The sequence below is a fragment of the Schistocerca nitens genome, chromosome 10, assembly GCF_023898315.1.
Source record: "Schistocerca nitens isolate TAMUIC-IGC-003100 chromosome 10, iqSchNite1.1, whole genome shotgun sequence".
Classification (NCBI taxonomy): Eukaryota; Metazoa; Arthropoda; class Insecta; order Orthoptera; family Acrididae; genus Schistocerca; species Schistocerca nitens.
In genome coordinates this window covers 231148095-231169089 of record NC_064623.1, presented here as the reverse complement: position 1 = coordinate 231169089, position 20995 = coordinate 231148095, and the positions used below count along the sequence as shown (strand labels likewise).

At 46.7% G+C, this 20995-nt stretch overlaps 1 protein-coding gene across 1 annotated transcript in view; it reads right to left on the bottom strand.

The window, feature by feature from the left end:
* Nucleotides 1–20995, bottom strand: part of LOC126210179 (disheveled-associated activator of morphogenesis 1) — a 515367-nt gene that overhangs the window by 324034 nt on the left and 170338 nt on the right. The gene's annotated exons all lie outside the window — the stretch shown is intronic.

Sequence of the window (20995 nt, the reverse complement as noted above, 5' to 3'; positions counted from 1 at the left end):
TTTTCCTCCGGACGGCTGGCGCGGGATCTGTCCCGAGTTCGAGTCTCGGTCCGGCAAACAGTTTTAATCTGCCAGGAAGTCTCAAGTGTTTCATACTACGAATCGGTCACACGTGGAATCGGCGGGTTCGGTCACACACCTCGTAAACGTTCTGCCAACAAAACGCAGTCTTCGGCTGGTTTCGTCGCAACACTGTGTGTGTGGTCGTTTCCGCAGCGCAGACCAGTAGTAGCGGTGTCCGTCAGGCCGCACGGTGGCCGCTGCTCAGCGCCTCCAGACGCGTCTTCGGTGGCCACTGGGGCTCAGTTGGAAGCGGGTCTCTGCACTGAAGATAATTCTGCCCCGTGCGATGAGGCTCCCGGCCGAAGACGCGTCTCAGGACTTCCCAGACGGCGGTGGAGCGTCGCTCGTAGCAAGTCCCCTTAGGTTGTCAATCCGTGGCACCCTTATAGCAGTGCAGTACGTCGACTCACTACATCCTACACCTCGTTTTGTTGCCCTCTGTGGCAAGCTGTCCCGGCCTTACAATTCAGCAAGATAATACCAGGCCGTAAACGCCTCGACTTTCTACTGGTAGTCTTCCTGCACGCCAAACACCACCTAGCCGGCAATGTCGCCTGATCTCTCCCCAGTTGAGAACGTTCGGAGATCCAGATTTTGACGATCGAACACACCGACTGGACAGAATCTGCGATATCCCTCAGCAGCACATGTAACAACCCTATCATTCGACGCCGAGCTCGCATAACAGCCAGAGGTGGAGTGGACCAATGCGCTACTGACTTGCTCAGTTTGTAAGGCTCTTTCTCTCGAATAAATCATTCAACTATTCTTAAATTGTAATCATTTGTTTGTCTGTTCACGTGCATCACACTACCGATTTCCATCCCGTACGGATCGTGGTGAGTCTTCTTCCTTTGTCTTAGAGTGTATATACACACATCAAAAAAAGTTTTGCATCATTCTAGTTCGCAGAGCTCCTGAATGTGTATGAATTTCTAAGGGACCAAACTGCTGTGGTCATCAGTCCCTAGACTTACACACAACTTAAAGTGACTTGAACTAACTTCTGTTAACAACAACACACACCCATATCCAGGACAGTACTCGAACCTCCGGCGGGAGAGGCCGCGTAGACCGTGACGTGGCGCCTCAAACCGTGCGGCCACTCTCGCAGCACAGAACTCCTGAAGTCGTTGACTGTGGATATTGTATCAGAGACACAGTCCCTTTGACTGTTCAGAGATGTCACTAAACCCGCCCAAAGATGTAAACAACCATACACGAGCAGCGCTCATTAGACGAAGGGGGTCCGACAGCCTATCAGTTCCAGTCATTCCACCAGGAAAGGAGGTACACGGTCGTGTTGTCTGTAGTTCAAACACGCGTAGACGGTCAACCGTGCGTAGACGGTTCGATCGCATCCGTATTGTTACTTTGTGCCAGGAAGGGCTCTCAACAAGTGACGGCGTCTCGGAATTAACCGAAGCGACGTTGTTCGGACTTGGAGGAGATACAGAGACACAGGAACTGTCGATGATTGGGCTACTACTGCAGTAGATGACCGCTACCTACGGATTATGGCTCGGAGGAACCCTGACAGCAACGCCACCATGTTGAATGATGCTTTTCGTGCAGCCACAGGACGTCGTGTTACGACTCAAACTCTGCGCCATAGACTGCACGATGCTCAACTTCACTCCCGACATCCATGGCGAGGTCCATCTTTGCAACCAGGACACCACGCAGCGCAGTACAGATGGGCCCAACAACAAGCCGAATGGAGCGCTCAGGATTGGCATCACGTTCTCTTCACCGATGAGTGTCACATATACCATCAACCAGACAATTGTCGGAGACGTGTTTGGAGCCAAACCGGTCAGGCTGTACGGCGAGTGCAGCAAGCTGGAGGTCCCCTGCTGCTTTGGAGTGCCATTATGTGGGGCCGACGTACGCCGCTCGCGGTCATCGAAGGCGCCGCAACGGCTGTACGATACGTGAATGCCATCCTCCGTCCGATAGTGCAACCGTATTGGCAGCATATTGGCGAGCCATTTATCTTCGTGGGCGACAATTCGCGCCCCCATCGTGCTCATCTTGTGGATGACTTCCTTCAGGTTAATGACATCGGTCGATTAGAGCGGCCAGCATGTTCCCCAGACACGAACCGTATCGAACATGTCTGTGATAGACTGAAAAGGGCTGTTTATTGACGACACGACCCACCAACCACTCTGAGGGATCTACGCCGAATCGCCGCTGAGGAGTGAGACAATCTGGACCAACTGTGCCTTGATGAACTTGTGGGTGCTTGGCCACGACGAATACAGGCATGCATCAGTGCAAGATGACGTGCTACTGGGTGTTAGAGGTACCGGTGTGTACAGCAATCTGGGCCACCACCTCTGAAGACCTCGGTTTATGGTGGTGCAACATGCAATATGCGGTTTTCATGAGCAATAAAAAGTGCGGAAATGATGTTTATGTTGATCACTATTCGAATTTTCTGTACAGGTTCCGGAACTCTCGGAACCGAGGTGATGCAAAACTTTTTTGACGTGTGTGCATATAATGAGTGCCGGTTTCATTGGTCGTCGTTACTTCGGCCAGATCGGCACCGGGGTACACGCACACCTCTAGTGGTGCTGCAGAGGACCCACACAGTGCTGTGCCCTACGGCGGGCTCGTTTAAGGGCAGCTAGTTGAGCACGGGCACGGGCGCCGACGCCGACGCCGACGCCGACGCTCACTCGCCGCCTCTTCAGAATGGGACGCTCCGACGTCAGGGGAAGTACAGACCGAGCGTTCTCTTCCGAGGATTGACCGCACGTTAAGTTCGCCGTACCATTACACTTAATGGCGTAGCGCTTAGTGGAGAGTGGATCTTCTGTAAATCGATGAAAAGCGGTGTTATTGCGAGTCACGAACTTTGACGAGAAGGTCGCACACACCGACATCGATGTAAAAAAAACATCAGTGCGGGACCCCTACCCACAGTTAGAACATATAGACTTGCAGTCTCACAGCCAGTTGCGTGATGAGTTTTGTAATAAAATACGTCTTACAGACTCGTATAAAAGTTTGCAACTACAATTGTGTCGATGTTTACAATTAAATTCCAGTGCGAGCTAGTTTTTCCCGCAATGAAGAGTGTGGTGTCACAGCCAGACACCACACGTGCTAGGTGGTAGCTTAAATCGGCCGCGGTCCTGTAGTACATGTCGGACCCGCGTGTCGCCACTGTGTGATCGCAAACCTAGCGCCACCACAAGGCAGGTCTCGAGAGACTGACTCGAACTCATCCCAGTTGTACGGACGACAGAGCTAGCGACTAGACGTACGAAGCCTTTCTCTCTCATTAGCCGAGAGACAGAATAGCCTTCAGCTAAGTTAATGGCTACGAACTAGCAAGGCGCCATTAGCCTTACAGTGATTGTAATTAAAGTCTCCTTTGTGCGATGTACCACAATGATTGATTAAAGATAAGTATTATACCAGCTACGTACTTTTCTTCATAGCATTAATTACGTATCCTGTTCCAGTACTTCACTCCCGTCTGCGTTAGTCTAGCGTGCATTTTCAGCCACCTCTATCTACAAGGTGTTGGCCCAGCTGCCGACACATCAAAGAGAACCGAGTCTATCCAGAGAAATGCACTCTCAGAGTGCCACTTCAGAGCACTGCTCAGACACGTGGTACCAGACACTGACGCATTAGTGGAAAGCTGAATTAGTAGAATTCATTGACATCAGTGTTTTTATGTTTAACGTGTGAATAAAATAGTCACGAAATACAAGCTGACGTCAATTTAAACTTCATCCGAACACGAGATTCGTGATAATGATGCACTATTCTTATGAATTGAATTGCCGAGTTTCGTACTTAGCTGCGCTGTGTTCTTCGCCTCATCAATTTAAAGAAGTTTCATTTTCTTGTCGTACCTCATCAGTGCAAAAATCTCAGGAAATAAATTTGCCAGGAATGGCGTTAATTACGCACGACGGAGCGACACATCTCCGCAGAACTAAGATCAGCGACCACAGAGCAGCCCCGCTGACAACAGTTTGTCCAGCTTTGCTGTGGTTCCTCCTTCCCCCACCATTACTCTCCCTGAGCCGACCGGCCGCTCATTGCTGAGCGCGACCGCGAGCCGGCTCGCACGCGCGGACCTGTGCTACAGCAGCCGTTCACTTCTCTCCTAGGTTGCGCAGTACTTACCTATACTTCATTGATGGCGTCATAGAATTTCTGTAGATTTTTCTTTAATTTTACATTAATTTATGACTGGTCATCAGCATGTTCTCGCTGTGTTACAAGTGAGCGCGAACTTAACATTACCAGTAACGTATGTCGAAGACAACGGTATTGCCTTTATAAGTTGGTGCGTACTGTCATTTGTAGACTTACATGATGTGTATATTCTACCTATGAATAAACAGAAGTACGAAACAAAAATTTTGTCAAAAACTTCACATACATTCTCTTACATTAAGAACTCACCAACAACAGAATTTATACAAACAATATTTTATATAAATCTATATGCCAGAACATTGCGACCACTGCCCACTGCGACTTTGAGTGCCGCCTCGTACTGTTGCGGGCACGTGACGCGGTAACAAAAGTATGTAAGCCGACCAGACAATGACGGGGGATCATCATAGCGCAGATATGGGCTGCAAATGGCGAAATCCATCGAGATAAGCGGTTCTGAAAAGTGCTCTGATGTTCACGTGCCAGTGTCGTCAGCATGTACCGAAAGAGGTAGGGCAGTGAAACTAGATGGTTGGACGTCTGCGACGTTTACGTGGCACTCGGAGGCTTGTCTGCTCTGTAAAGTAGGGTAGATGGTGGTCTCTGGCGTCTCTGCCGAAAGAGCGCAATGCCGCTGCACGCAAAAGCGTTTCGGGGAACAGCTCTGCGGCAGACCACCCCAAAGTGTTCACATGTTGACCCGGCTATGTCGTCAATTGTGATTGCAGTGGCCACGGGACAATCAGGATTCGACCGTCGATTAATGGAATCGTGTCGGCTCTTCGGGTGAATCTCATTTTTGAAACACTAGATCGACGGTCGTCTCCACAAACGCCGAGGTGAACGGCGGCTCGAAAATTACAGCGCGCCACGGACGCAGACGTTCTCTGGCGCTTGCGTCGGACCTGTGGTAGTAATCGAAGACGAGCTCACAGCTGCGAAATACCTGCATCCATTCGTGCTCGATGTCTTCCCCGACGGGGATGTCTTTTTTCAGCAGTATCTATATAATGCCACATACCTCCACAAACTGTCGGATCCCTGATACGCAGAGTCAGTGGTGTATTTCATTCCAAAGACGGACAAACAAGCTGTTAAGCAGATGATCATCATGTTTTGGCTCACCAGTGTATTTTCATGCTAAATATACACGGTGTCCATCCCAGAGGTATAGAAAAACATTTGTTTATATTTCAGTACATTTTAGGATTTGGCTCTGAGCACTATGGGACTTAACTTCTGAGGTCATCAGTCCCCTAGAACTTAGAACTACTTAAACCTAACTAATCTAAGAACATCACACACATCCGTGCCCCAGGCAGGATTCGAACCTGCTACCGTAGCGGTCGCGCGGTCCCAGACTGTAGTGCCTAGAACCGCTCGGCCACCCCGGCCGGCCCCATTTTAGGGTTTATAACTTTATTGTACACAGGAGCCCATACATTTTTATACATGTTGGTACAATTCATTGTAGGCAGCGTACCGAAACGGTATTCCACATCTCGCCACATGTTCCTGTGCATCACAGGCGTCATGGCCTCTATTGCGGCGTAGATCTGTTGTCTCATCTCGAACCTTTGTTCTGTTAACAGTGTCCCTGGAAAACGCACGTGCACTGAAATTCAACGGAGTCGGGTCGGGAGAGCGAGGGGCCAGGCAATGGGATCCTCCACTTTCGGATCCAACGCTCAGGGCACAGGAAACGTCACCCGGAGAAACGTTGTGATCCATCCTGCTGGAAAATGATGTCAGGAGGCATCGGTGGAACCGCACGGTTCTCCAGCAAATTGAGATAGTTGTGCTCTTTCACTGTAGCCTCCATAACAATAAATGGACCAATCAGCCATGTTTATTCGATCCTAACCGCACATTAACTTTTGGTGTGTCCCTTCCGTACGGAATCACTTCTTCTGTAGTCTGATTTTCCTGTATTTGACAGTTATATGAGTTAACTTTGCCAGACACGTGGAAGGTAGATTCATCGGTGAACACCGCTGCATTGAGGTTATCGTTTTCGTCTATACAATGCAACGTTTCAACAGCAAAATCACATCGTCTGCGGGGTTCTCAGGATTAATGAATGAGATGCAAAAGTAGGAGTTTGTAAGTAGGCAACGGGAGGCGTCTGTGCACAATGCCGTACACCGTCGAAAGAGGGCGGTTAGTTCCCTACTATATTGTATAACAGATTTACGTGGGTCTCTAGCGAATGCTTCGCGCACACGTTCCAGGGTCTCTTCATTCACATGCGTTTTAGTACGTTTTCCACCTCTGAAATCAAATTTGCCGTTATGTCCCACTGATAAATGGATTTACGTGAAGAAGGATCCGCGCTCCATCATCTTCTTGCACGCCGCTGAACATGTATTACACACTTCAAGTCCACATATTGGCTGCCAGCAGTACGTCTGACTGCTGCACAGTAAACATTCGCGTGCATGTGGCACGCGTATCGGCGCTGGTCGTGGAACAGTGGCGATCACATATTGGAGAGTGTCTCTATCGATTGCGTATTTACCCAAAAACATAAAATATCGAGCTCTTTCGTTACAAGCATTTGTCTGTGTGCCTCTAGCCCGACACCCTCTGTTTTCAGAATGAGATTTTCACTCCGCAGCGGAGTGTGCGCTGATATGAAACTTCTTGGCAGATTAAAACTGTGTGCCCGACCGAGACTCGAACAAGTTTCACCCTCTGTTTTATACATTTTTTATAATCGAAACAACCGCAGTAGTTAAATAAAACTAATATACACGTTACGTAAATAACAGAAAATATGCACATGAATAAACAACAACGATATCTTTGACAACGAAATACATCTATATTGGCATAAAGCACGCTGCCACATCTGTAACGCGACGAGGACATGATGAAAACCGGTTTAAAATAGAAACTAAAACAAAAGCTCCAGATATTCTATGTGGGCTCTATAACAGACTGTACGTAACTTCCGAGCAACCAAATAGAGAATTGTGAACATGCTCGGTAGCATAAAGCATTGTGTATCTTCTGTAGGACCGCTGAAAAGGGACATGTAGACCGTTGCATGTTCGCCCAAAATAATAATAATAATCAATAAAGCACGCGGCATTGTACATATGTAAACAAGCATGTCGTTCACACAAGCAACACGACGCCGAGAAAACGTTGAAAACTCGACAAAAGCTGTGACCCTCACCAACGCTAAACCTTTTGTTCGCCGGCCCTACTCTCGAAAGCACTCCGAGCTTACGGAGTGCTCCGCCCGTTACGGGAGAAGCAGTGGAGCAACCGAGCTGCCTCCTCGGTGACCTTTCCCCGCCACGAAACCGTCTCGCAGCCAGTAGCAGCAGTGGCAGGGGTCAGCGGCCGCCGGCTGCGCAACCCGGCCCGAAGGGATGCCTACCCAACAGGGGTTCCGTCCTCCGAGATCACACAACACGCTTCATGTTCTACACTGTTCCTTATATTGGTGCATTTGTTTCCACCGTTACGCCCAGTGAGTATACAGCAGGTTCTCAACCTTTCAGAGACTATTACCCGTAATGATATCAGATGAGACAGAATATTAAAAAAGAAAAAAAATTCCATTGGCAATTTTAAGGTGACGAAATATAAGTAATGTTAATTTAGCTTTTGAACAAACAAAAATAGTGTTTTTGCAGTTTTTCTATTAAAAAAATCAATGTAAAATGAGTCAATGTGCTGCTTTTCTCTTTGTTTCTTAATATTCGGTTTGACTTCAGTAAAAACACATTAAAAGTTATGTTCTGACAAGGGCACCTCACAAACCCTTTTAGATTTTCTTCAGACTTGCAGGAACTGAAGGTCAATGCCTAGGCATCAATTTCCTGTAATATAAAACACCTCGAAAAAGTCGTCTTTGAAAACTAAAATATTTTTAACCACTGTTACCCACAAGATATTTCAAGTTTATTAACGTAGCTGATTGCGTAGCGCAAAACTTCATCAAACAAAAATCTGTGGTTCGAATCCATTTGTTGCCAACTTAATTTCTTACTTCTATTTTCATTCCACATTTATTGAGAAATTGGAAATGATAATTAAGAAATATAGAATCATAATTTTGTAATAAAATATTAATTACTAAACACATATAAATATGTGTATACACAATAGATTAACATTTGATTCAAAAATTCATAACTTCAAATAGACAATAAAATAATTTCTAATTTGCAGAGTTTGGACAGTTTCATGTACACAATTTTTACATTTTGTAAAATGGCGAAACTGCAAAACAGTTGCTGAATAAATAATCTTCTATTGTACGCGTGACTGGTTCCAGAACATTAAGTTACATCATCTGGTGCAAAAAATACCATTACATAGTTCCCTGTGGCGCATCACAGGGGAACAGCTTTTATGGCAATAATGTCAACCTCCCCCCCCCCCCACCTCCTCTCTTTATCCTTATACAGCTGCGCCTGCTCCATAGGAAGTAGTTTTTATAATTTTTTCATTAAATAATGAGATATTTTCTGTGTCTATTAAATTTTAATTTATTTTCATGTGGTTAGTAATCAAAATATAAAAATATTATTTCTATTAAAAATTATGATTCAGTATTTGCTAATTAACATACCCGTTAGTTAATAAGTGTGAAAAGTAAATGAAATTTAAAAATTTCGACACCAACGGGGTTCGAATCAAAGACTTCACGTCTACAAGAGTTTTATGTTACACACTCAACTACCGGAAACTACGTTAATATACTACAAATTTTTGTTGTTAACAGCGTTTGGAAATCTTTCAATTTTCGAAAGCGATTTATACCTACACTTTTCCTTTGTTTTAGAACTGTGTCGTACTGTTTTAAGAAAGTGGGCACTGACCTACAATTTCTGTTCGTCTGAAGAAAACTGAAGAGGGCCAGCCTTCTAGGAAGGTCACGTCACCCGATCTGAATCGCACGAGGACACATCCAGTGAGGGGGTCGCGTAGGCGTCTGGTGCCACAGGCATGTGGCACCTCAGGTTGCCCAGCACTTCCGAATCCGTGGCACGCGGAGTCACTGCTTACGGCGTTTTAGTGGCGGAGCAACACAGTGTTTGGTAGTTGGCCATAATGTTTTTTTCTCATCAGCATATTTACACTACGCGTTTCGAATGGCCTAAAAGTTGTACATATAACCTATGCCTCACGACGAATCGTATTTTTAAAGTAAGTACCGTTTTGAAATTCCACGGCCGGTATTTGGGGCACGTGCGCTGCGTACCACACTCTGCTGGCCACTCTCCGTCATTACTGACGATCTGATGCAGAAATCCGATGAACAAGTGAGAGAGAGAACAGACGCTTTGCGATGTCGACGTTCTGAAATTCCTAATAGGTCAGCTCCACGACGACGAAGAAGATGTCAAAATGACCGAGCTGGAATAGTTGTCTGATCAGGCGGCAGATTTCTGCGAGAACGATATTCAAAAGCTGGCTGTACGATACCGTAAGTGCCTTAATATTGGTGGGAATTATGTACAAACGCATCTTAAAGTAGATTCTTTCGTGCAAAAATAAAATTGGTAAATAAAGCCTACGCGCTTTACTTTTATTTCAGACCAGTACTTAAAAAAACACGCCTCGTAACTGACATAAATACAGCTGATGATCCACCGAGACGCGTAATGGAAAATATATAGGATTATAAACGTGACTGGTTACAATAATTGGCATTTTCAGTTGATATTCGTAAAGGTTACAGTTACGCCTATCTCAAATTTTCCTTTATATGTGTGGATCAACTCTAAGACGTTGTTCTGATCGGAACTAATCCCTATAGTAAAGAATTCAGCCTTTCGGTACATTTTTGGTGCTTACAAAATTCCGTTCTTCAAATATTTATAAGTTGATAAGCTTTTCATATGGAATCTATCTCGACGACAACGGCTTGGCCTTTGTCTGTGTTAACAGCCAGATGCGGTCTGTAACTGCCATGTCAGCTGTAAAAATAGTTTTTAATTCTTTGATCTTGTACGGAATTCGTTGAGCACAGCGACTGTATTAACGAATTTATAACATTCTCAGGTACAGTCACTGGTCGCTTTTACTTAGCACAACATATCGGCAGAACGAATTTCAGCAGTATGCTGCCATTGCGAGATGCTTTATAGTTAAATGTACACTAATTTTACACTTACGCTTATTGTTGTTTCCATTCCAAAGGCTCTTAACTGCTGACTGCCGTAGCGAGTGAAATAAGTTTCATTCTAGCGTTTTAGAAGTTTGAAATGTAAACAAGTTTATGTGTTAAGAGTGAAATGATGATGTTGCTTTTGTTTCTGTGCTGCGTGTGCCTCATAAACACACCCAGCATCTACATCTACACCTACTGGTGTGTGGCAGAGCGTACTCCTGATACCACTAACCGATTGCCTTCTATCCTGTTCCATTCGCGAATGGTGCGTACGGAGAATGGTTGTCGGTAAGAGTCTTTATTGGCTCTAATTTGTCGAATTTTCTCCTCGTGGTCATTACGCGAGATGTATGTGGGAGGAAGTAATATTATGTCCGACCTTTCCTGGAAGTGCTCTCTGGAAACTTCAGTAGTAAACCTGTCCGTGATGCACAGCGCCTCCCTTCTAACTACTGCCAGAGGAATTTGATGAGCATTTCGGTAATGCTCTAGCGCCTCTCTTTTAACTACTGCCAGTGGAATTTGATGAGCATTTCGGTAATGCTCTAGCGCCTCTCTTTTAACTACTGCCAGTGGAATTTGATGAGCATTTCGGTAATGCTCTAGCGCCTCTCTTTTAACTACTGCCAGTGGAATTTGATGAGCATTTCGGTAATGCTCTAGCGCCTCCCGAAGGATCTCGTGACGAAACGCGCCGTTCTTCGTTGGATTTCATCTATCCTTTCTATGTCTCACCCGGTAAGCATCGCATATTCATGAACAATACTTAAGAATCGGCCGAGCAAGCGCCTTACGAGCGACTTCCTCCGTGGATGAGTGACATATCTTCAAGATTCTTCAGTCTTGTCCTACTATTTGTTTTATGTGGTCAGTCCACTTAAGTAACTCCCGCATATTTTATGGTAGATATTGTTTCCAGCAGTTTCTCATGAACAGCACAGTACAGCAGTGGATTTCTTGTCCTGTATGTGCTACATTATTTACGTTCACGGTCAACTGCCAGGGCCTGCCCCACTCATTTTGCAAATCGACACTGTCTGCTGGCGTTGCTACTGTCATGCAGACAACCGCATCATCTGCGAACAGTCTCCAGGAGCTTCCGACGCAGACTGCTGGATCCTTTTATACACTGTAAACACTAACGGTCCTGTCACACTTCTCTCTGTAAATTACTCTGTAAATTACCTTTACATCTGTCGATTTTGATCCGTTAAGAGCGACGTGCTGAGTTCTGTCTGCGAGGAAGTTTCGAACTCAGTCGCAGATCTGGTCGCATACTTGTAAGCTCATATTTTTTCTCACTAAACGACAGTGCGTGACGGTGTGAAGTGACTTCTCGAAGTCAATAAACGCGGCATGAACGTGAGCGCCGTTGTCTGAAGCGCTATAGATCTCACGGAGGCACTGAGCGCAGGGTCAGTATAAGTAGAGACGTTACTGGGGTTATTTCAACATACCACAACGACGCACAGTCCCCCTGGTCCGGGGCAAATTACGATACGTAACCTCACTAGCACACAGATCTCATGGCATTCCAACGGCGCCTATAAATAAAATTACCTATGATGCAGCTGAAGATGGCAGCAACATGTCAAAACCATTCGTGACAATAAATATTGCTAAATAAAAATGCTTGAGGCTGAAAAAGCTTTTTTGTTTTTATTTTTTTAATTGTGAAAATACTGAAAAAAGAAAAGGATCAGTCCCAGCACTGACCTCTGCGGAACACCAGCAGCCTGAAGAGCTGGTCCGGAACGGAGTGTTTAGCCAGACATTGCGAGACGGCCGGTTCCCGCTTTTTCGTTCGCCGTACTTTCACTTGGACGGCGCGTGCCCGCAGAACTGACAGCCGCCAGCTCCCACTCTCGCTGAGTCGAGTGGAGCTGCCTGCGCCTTCCTTTCCCGGGGCTCTGGTACGGCAGCAGACTAGGGCGTGACAAATAGAGCCTAGTTCGCGAGCTGCCGTCCCTGTGTGTACACAACACACCTGAAGCGGCCAACTGCTTCCCGTCTGACATGTGCACAGACAAAAAAGCGCAGGTAACTTTCGTATACAAGTATGGAAAACAACGGACTCGAATAATTACAGACCGGTTTCCTTAAAATCGGTTTGCTGCAGAAGTCTTGAGCATATTCTCATTTCGAATATAATATTTTTCCCGGGGAGAGAAAAATTTGTAAACACGAACCAGTACGGATTTAGAAAGTATAGCTCGTGCGAAACTCGGGTCACCGTTTTCTACCACGATATCCTGCAAAACATGGTCGAGATTTCATATTCCTAGATTTCTGAAAACACTGAATACAGTGCCTCACTGCAGACTGTTCTCAGGTGTGAGAGCGGATCAAAGAGTTGGTAAGTAATAGAATCCTGTATGTTGTCCTCGACGGCGAGTGACCAAAGAATTGACACTGTCGTAACTGATACGTTCCCTGAAAAGCATACTCGACGAAAAAAAGCAACGACAAAATTTTCGAGATGTAAGGACAGGGAGCAAATTAAAACTCGCCACACACTCTACAGAGTTACTTCCTAGTTTGTTGAAAGCTAATAACTTGGAGAATCTTCTGTAACGACACTGTAGTTATTTATTTGTTTATTGTAAAATATTTAACCAGACCTAGTATTTTTGAAATTTAAATGACTCCAAGCTGAAGCCTCGAGGGACAGCAGACGTCATTAATCGACGGTGCGATGACAGCCAGTGGGTTTCGCACTGTCGCGTGTCGTCGCTTTGCTCGGCGGAGCAGGCGGCAGCGGGTGGCTGGGCAGCCGGGAGTCACACAGGTGGTCGTCGAGCGCCAGCGGAGCGGCCGTGCCGGCGTGGGAAGGCGGCGCGTGAGCTGGCGGGGCGCCACCCCCGGCTGCGGCCGTTCACCCCGGCGGGGGGCGGCTAGGCTGTGTGTGTGGCCGGCCGCCAGGAATACGGCAGCAGCGTCTGGCACGCGGCCTAAGAGCACATCTACGGAGACCATCTTGTCGTCTGTGGTGCACAGTACTCACGGTACCACTATCATTTCACCCCTTCTCTGATCCTTTCGCAAATGCTGTCCGCGAAGAACGACTGTCGATAAACCTCCGTACCAGCTCTAATTTCTCCGATTTTCTCGTCCTGGTCATTTCGCGAGACGCCTGTCCACCCCTGTTCCGCGTTTACGATGGCTCGAACTCTGGTGGGACAATTCGAATGAGGTGTTCGACGTCCGTGAACTGTAGCCCAATATTCCTCGAGGCGGAAATTAAAGCAGTGGCGGTAAGATTAAGAGTGCAATGAGAATTCCGCAGTTAAATTGAGTGGAAAGAGCGGATAGGTGAGAAGGGGATCTCCAAGTCCTCTATGAGGGAGGCGACTTCTCTGATGACGTAATAGAAAAAGAAAGAAGGGTCGATATGGAAGAAATAAGGGATCAAGTATTAGAATCACAATACAAAAGAGCTTTGGGTCACTTAAGATCAAATAAGGCAATAAAGCGATTATTCACATTGATTCAGTGGTAATGTGCCATCAGCCTTTCGGAGTAACATCGTCCACACAAAAGCAGACACACCAAATGGTTCAAATGGCTCTGAGCACTATGGGACTCAACTGCTGTGGTCATAAGTCCCCTTGAACTTAGAACTACTTAAACCTAACTAACCTAAGGACATCACACACATCCATGCCCGAGGCAGGATTCGAACCTGCGACCGTAGTGGTCGTGCGGTTCCAGACTGCAGCGCCTTTAACCGCTCGGCCACTCCCGCCGGCGCAGACACACCGAGCGAGGTGGCACAGCAGTTAGCACACTGGACTCGCATTCGGGAAAACGACGGTTCAATCCTGCGTGCGGCCATCCTGATTTAGGTTTTCCGTGATTTCCCTAAATCACTTCAAGTAAAGGCCGGGATGGTTCCTTTGAAAAGGGGCACGGCCGACTTCCTTCCCCATCCTCCCCTATTCCGATGAGACCGATGACCGGGCTGTTTGGTCTCCTCCCCCAAACAACCCAACCCAACCAACAAAAACAGACAGGTGCGATAACTACCGCACAATCAGCTCACGCATCCAAGTTGCTGACAAAAATAATGTGGAGAAGAATGGGGAAGAAAACTGAGGATATGTTTGATGACGATCAGTTTGGCTTCAGGCAAGGCATAGGGGTAAGCTATAGGGAAAGGAGGGTGATGTACAAGATCGTGGTGTCAAGCGGTAGATAAAGTTAAGGTATTCTGGTACCTAGGCAGCAAAATAACCGAAGATGGACAGGACAATGAGAACACAAAATGGAGACTCAGCAAAATAACCGAAGATGGACAGAACAATGAGAACACAAGAAGCAGACTAGAGCTGACAAAAAGGGCAAGAGGTCTTCTAGTATCGAACACAGCCTATAATTTCAGGAAGACGTTTCTGAGAATGTACGCTCGGACCACAGGACTGCATGGCAGCGAAACGTGGACTGTGGGAAAACCGGAACAGAAGAGAATCGAAGCATTTCAGATTATCATAAGATAAGGAATGAGGAGGTTCTCCGCAGAAACTCCGCGGAAAGGAATATATGGAAAACACTGAGATCTGTTAAGACATCAGGCACTTGCTTCGATAGTACTAGAGCGAGCTGTAGAGGATGAAATGTGTAGAGGAAGAAAGAAATTGGAATACATCCGGCAAATAATTGAGGACGTAGGTTACAAGTGCTACGCGGAGATGAAAAAGTTGGCACAGGAGAAGAAGTAGTGGCGGGCTCCAGCGAACCAGTCACAAGACCGACGACTAAAAAAGAAAAAAAAAATCCTCAAGAGACAGCACAGAAGATAATGGGGCAATGGTGACGGACGCAGGGGCCCTGGACGAAGTCGACGTCTAAACTCGTCCGAGAGGTGATCTACTGGTTTCAGCTCGAGACTGTGAGCAGCCCACTCCGTTTCAGGAATGTTACTGGCCGTAAACAATGGTCTCAGGGATGCTGCTTTATGACAGGGTGCGTTTTCGTAAGGACAGTAAGAGAATAATAATACCACATCCAACGGAGAACGGCCCACATCTTAAGAGTAGCTCGTGTGTCCTCCACTGCTAGCACCCGCCAAAGCCAGACCCTTCCGTCCGACTGTCACTGGGTGTGGCGTGGTTCATGCCGGCACTGCGCTCGCTCCCAGCGGCGGCGCTGCAGCGTAGCTCGGCACTCACTACACAACTATGAGGAGCGGCCTGTCGGCTGGCCTGCTGGGAGTGACGACCGACCGCTGTCGCCGGTGCTCAGTGCTCGACTGCCTCCGTCCGCCAGTACACGAGTCTGCGGGCTGTCGGTTTGTTCCTTCACTTTTCCACTTCGCCATAACACAACCAGCACACCCCGTCGGCAGGTTTAGAAGGGTTGAAGTGTCGGTGGACGGGCCTGTCACTCAGGTTTGGTCCAGTGAGTCGCCCGCGTCCGCAGTCACTGACAGTCGCTGCTCGCCTGCTAAGAACACAACGCTCCCGGCCCGCCTGCCGTGACATCTGGGGACCGAACAACGTCACACGGCTACTTTCGTTCCGCTAGTACAGGTGGCAGCCAGTAGAAACGTTGCCTAAATACTCTGACAACTTACACGCTAATATTTTCAACTCTAAACCTTCCTTCGATGCACAAAGCCTCTCTTGTACCGTATGCACTGAAGTTTGTTGGACATTTGCATAACGCTCTCGCGCTTACTAAGAGATGCCATGACGAAACGCGTTACTCTTCGTTTACCCCCCCCCCCCCCCTCTCAACCCTTTTAATCCGACGTAATGCTGTTGGCAGACTGAAGAGCAACGCTTGAGATTTGGTCGACGTAGCCTCTTTTAAACCATTTCTTTCGCTGACGAATTACATTCTTCCAACGAATGTCTGTTTGGCAACTTCTTTTCCTACAATCCGTGTCGTGCTCATTCCACCGTCGGTCGTTCAGTACTATTACCCCTAGGTATTTCTACGTTTCTTATCGTTTCCACTGTTTTGTTGCCCGTATCATAATCGAACTGCAACAGTTTCCATACTAGACAAACTGTGAATCTCTTAGCAATGTAGTCAAATTCCAGAGCGTCCTTATACTATCTAATGCTTCGTGCTATTTTCGCTACAGAAAGACATGTTACGGTATTCCAGTGGACCCTAGCGAGACGGTCAGTAATTGAGCATGTCTTAACTACACTGGATCGAATTGTCAACGCCAGAAACAAAAAGTTGCCTTTAATGCTACCAAGATATTAATATTAAACGTCGATTAACGATGGATCAGGGTATAATGCAGAGGTACGGAGACAGGGATTCCAGAGCGAACGTTGGACCACTCCGCTGGCCGCCTCGCCTCCCTAGTAAGCAGTGGAACGGCGCCGCAGCTGCGGCTGGCCGAGGCGCGTGCAGGTCGCCAACAGATTTGTTGCGCACAACCTAACCCCCCCCCCCCCCAAAAACGGAAAACCGCTCACATATGGACCTAAGTAGTATTTGAAGGCAGATGCGAGCTACGAATTGTTTGAAAAACATTACTCGTTAACACGCAATAGATGTAAAAAAAAAAAAAGAAAGAAAAGAAAAGGAACCACATACGATAGCGTTGTGCAGAGGAGCAGCGGTCGCAGTCAGGAACTTACCTGCAACACAACAAAGAGAAATACAAGAGACTGACAATAAAACCCACTTACAGCTGACTATATTCCGAACGAAACAGTAACATGCATATATACATATTTTTTGGTTTCACAAGTTTGACAAGTGAAATACAATACATCGAGCAGATAATCATAGGTTATAAAAGCTAGGAACAATTACGCCTTTGCTATTAAAATGAGGTACATCGTACGTCGCAACTAACATAAGCGCTCATTTATCATCACACAGTTATGGAGACTTCAAGTTTATACAAATTTCAGTTTAACACAGCTTAAACAGTATATTTTCTTATTTTACAAAGATAACAATATTATCATAGCCACGGAAAACTAATATTTTGTTGGTGATTAAAACAGTTGTAGTTCTTGCTATTTTGGCCTTCAGTAGTCTGGGTTCGTATTGTTAGTCAATCAACAGATTATAACAATACCTATAACAATATATTTTTTGTGCAAGTGGAACAATGCCTTTTGATATTAAAAAAACTAAAAATTGGGTAAATTAGGAAGTCGGCGGTGTCTGTTGCACGATTCTAGTGCGAGTCGTCTACGATATACCACATTCTCAAAAGTTACCACACCGACACTTGTAGAATACCTGTGGTAGCACACAGTAAAGAACAGTGCAAGTGCACGTGGATTCTGACCCGGTTCCAGTTTGATATGGAAGGACTGCTGCAAACGTAGTAGTCTTAGTGGCTTCTCAGTGGAGACGTCCGAGCAGGCTGCACTAACACGACACTGTACAGTACCGGCTGTAGCTGGTATGTCCTCGCAGACAGCGCGTTGCAGCTTTCCACACAGAAGAGGTCTAAAGGCGCCAGATCCTGGGAACGGGCCGGGCAAGGTAGAGGTCCTCTGCGTCCGATCCACCGATTTGGAAACAATTCGTGAAAACGCGCTGCAGTACTTGCTGCACTGTGGACTGCAGAAGAAGGTCTTCTAGCACCTGTGGAAAATGGTCTGTTAGGAGGCTGCGGTTCTTGCGCGCGTTAAGTGTTCCGTCTACGAAACGCGTTCTCATACAGCTGACGGTTCACTATCGGACACCACACGTTTACACTCCACGGACGCTGACGTTCCACGTGAAGAAGCCAACGGGGAGTGTCAACACACCGATAGTGCACGTTTCCGTAGTCATATGGCCGCGATTGCTAAATGTGGCTTCATCACTGGACAAGATACGTGACAGATCTGGAGTATCCTGTCTTAATGCCCACGTACAGAAGAAGTTAACGCGATTCTCATAATCGTTTCCGTGCAGTTCTTGGCGGAGAGACACGTGGCGCGGGTGGAACCTATGTGGGTGGAGAGTGCCACTGCGCGGCTCAACTGCGGCAGCAACGACGTTTATTTCGTCCCGTTGTGTTCCCACTTGTTTCCTTGTGTTTCGTCGTCTAGGCGTTATACCACCACTTGCACGTAACTGGCTGAGGAGGTTGATACGTAACTGCCGAGATGGTTGACGTACATTGCGATATCTTGCCGCATACAACACACAAGAAAGAACTGCATTCCTCCTAGACTTTCCATAAGTGATGAGCGTGTCGGCTTTTCCTGCATCGGAGAATCTCGTCGTCCACTCACGACCTGCTACCTGGGCTGTCACACACACGAACACACGAGCACGCTGTAAGCAAATATAACAACATCGTACATAGCAACTACCCAGGCTGAATGGCGTGCACTCGTATTAAAAACTTGCTACGAACACCAATCACTTTCTAATTTACCCTACTTTAAGTTTGTTAACGTCAAAAGCATTGTTCCATCTTTTTTTTAAAAACAATACCAGATCGGATACGTCTAGCATCTTGGCTGTACCTTTACATAACACAAAATCTTTTTCCGTGTCATTCTCCATCTCAGCCATAAGATTATGGAACGCGCTCCCCTGTGATCTGCGTCTTATCCAGAACCACTCAACATTCGAGAGGAAACTCAAGACTTACATATTAGGGACGGTGTAGCCACCATTGTTGTGCTCCTCTCATCTCTTTCTTTCTCCTCTCCATCATAGCTTCGAATTTTACCACTCTATTTCTCTTCCTCTAACCTATCTACCTCTTCTATATGTCTTTCACCTCATTCTATCGTCTTACGACTCTGCTTGATGAGAATAACTCACAAGCTGCAGGAATATAACGAGAAAATTCCCAACTAGCAATAGGACTGACACTCATAAAAGAAAAATATGTTTACTTTCATATACATAGTCACTATTATTATTATTATTATTATTCTTGATTGTTATAATTATTTTTTGATTTTTATAATTATCATTGTACTACGTTTATAATCTCTATTTTTTTCTTTAACATAAATGCTGTATAACATGTCATATGTCCTTAATGTTCTGTAGAAACTGAAATTTGTTGAATCTGAGTATGCCTGGTTAGGTGTAAGAGAGGGCCTGAAGGCCCTAATCTTGCCAGGTAAAATAAATGCATAAATAAAATACTCTTTGTAAGTATTATTATTATATGCCGGCCGCCGTGGTCTAGCGGTTCTGGCGCTGCAGTCCGGAACCGCGGGACTGCTACGGTAGCAGGTTCGAATCCTGCCTCGGGCATGGGTGTGTGTGATGTCCTTAGGTTAGTTAGGTTTAAGTAGTTCTAAGTTCTAGGGGACTTAGGACCTAAGATGTTGAGTCCCATAGTGCTCAGAGCCATTTGAACCATCATTATTATATGTTATCTCGCTTCCCACGCCCGGGTTCCCGAGTTCGATTCCCGGCGGGGTCAGGGATTTTCTCTGCCTCGTGATGGCTGGGTGTTGTGTGATGTCCTTAGGTTAGTTAGGTTTAAGTAGTTCTAAGTTCTAGGGGACTGATGACCATAGCTGTTAAGTCCCATAGTGCTCAGAGCCATTTTATTATATGTTGATTGGCTAACAATACGAGTCCCTCACCACCAATCCATTCCAAGAAAAGGGCACATCAACAGCAGTTCTTTATTTCTGCAATATTTGCGTCGTATTGTAAACTTTAGGTGATTGACACTGTATAACACGGCTTTTTCGCTGATGAAAAATCTACTAGATACTCTTTACGAGTGTGTAGCCGTATTATACACGCTAGTGCGGATACTGTTGTGTTTTTACACGAAATTTTGTCCGGCAATGCAAACGCAGTCACTATGTTACCATACTGCGCTCGACGGCTGCGTAATGGAAGTACAAAACCAGTCGTCTCTGGAATAAATGAGAGACGAAAATACAGCTGTCGGTTTATGTAATGCCGGTTATAGCTGTGTCGTGCCGTCGTCCCTTACAGTAAGGACGGGCTGGTCGTCGGTATCCCGAATACTAGAACTGAGGCGTCGGTTGACGACTGATTGGTCCAGCACGTGTCCTACCAGGGACAGGCAGCAGAGGCTGCTGGCCTCGTCATCACTCACACAGTTCTCTCGAAGAAATGCCACCACGATACAGTCACGTGGGAAGCGACACGTGAGGCCGGAGGATGGTCGGGATGAGAGTAGCCACCTGGAGTCATCCCCAGTGGCCGCCAGCGCACTCGCTGGCACGGTGACGGCGGCAGTGCAGAACCGAGGTTCACCGCTGACCACTATGCCAGGTCATTCGTCGGCAGTGCACGCTTCCCGGTCTCGGCGCAACCCCAGCCGCTGGTGTGGTGTGTGGTGTGTGTGGTGTGTGTGTGGTGGTACAGAAAGCTGTGCGGGCAGTCAGGTGGCTGACGAAGGCGTCGGAGGGTCGATCGGGAAGTCGGCGACGGCGACGGAGTACGCCTGCCCTCACACGTTGCCACACAGTACACCGTCGGACGCTGCCACATACAAACGCCCCACAAATCTGAATATTACACGATTCGATCAGCAGACCAAACGTAGAGGCCGAAAACGATGCACCTCCCAAACTTTTCTCACGTGCTCGTAGTGCCGTGTGTGACGCGAGCACGCGGCACGTTCGAGTCCTTCACTCTGATCGCGTACCGTCGGACATTCTTTACGCCTGGTAACAACAGTAAAGA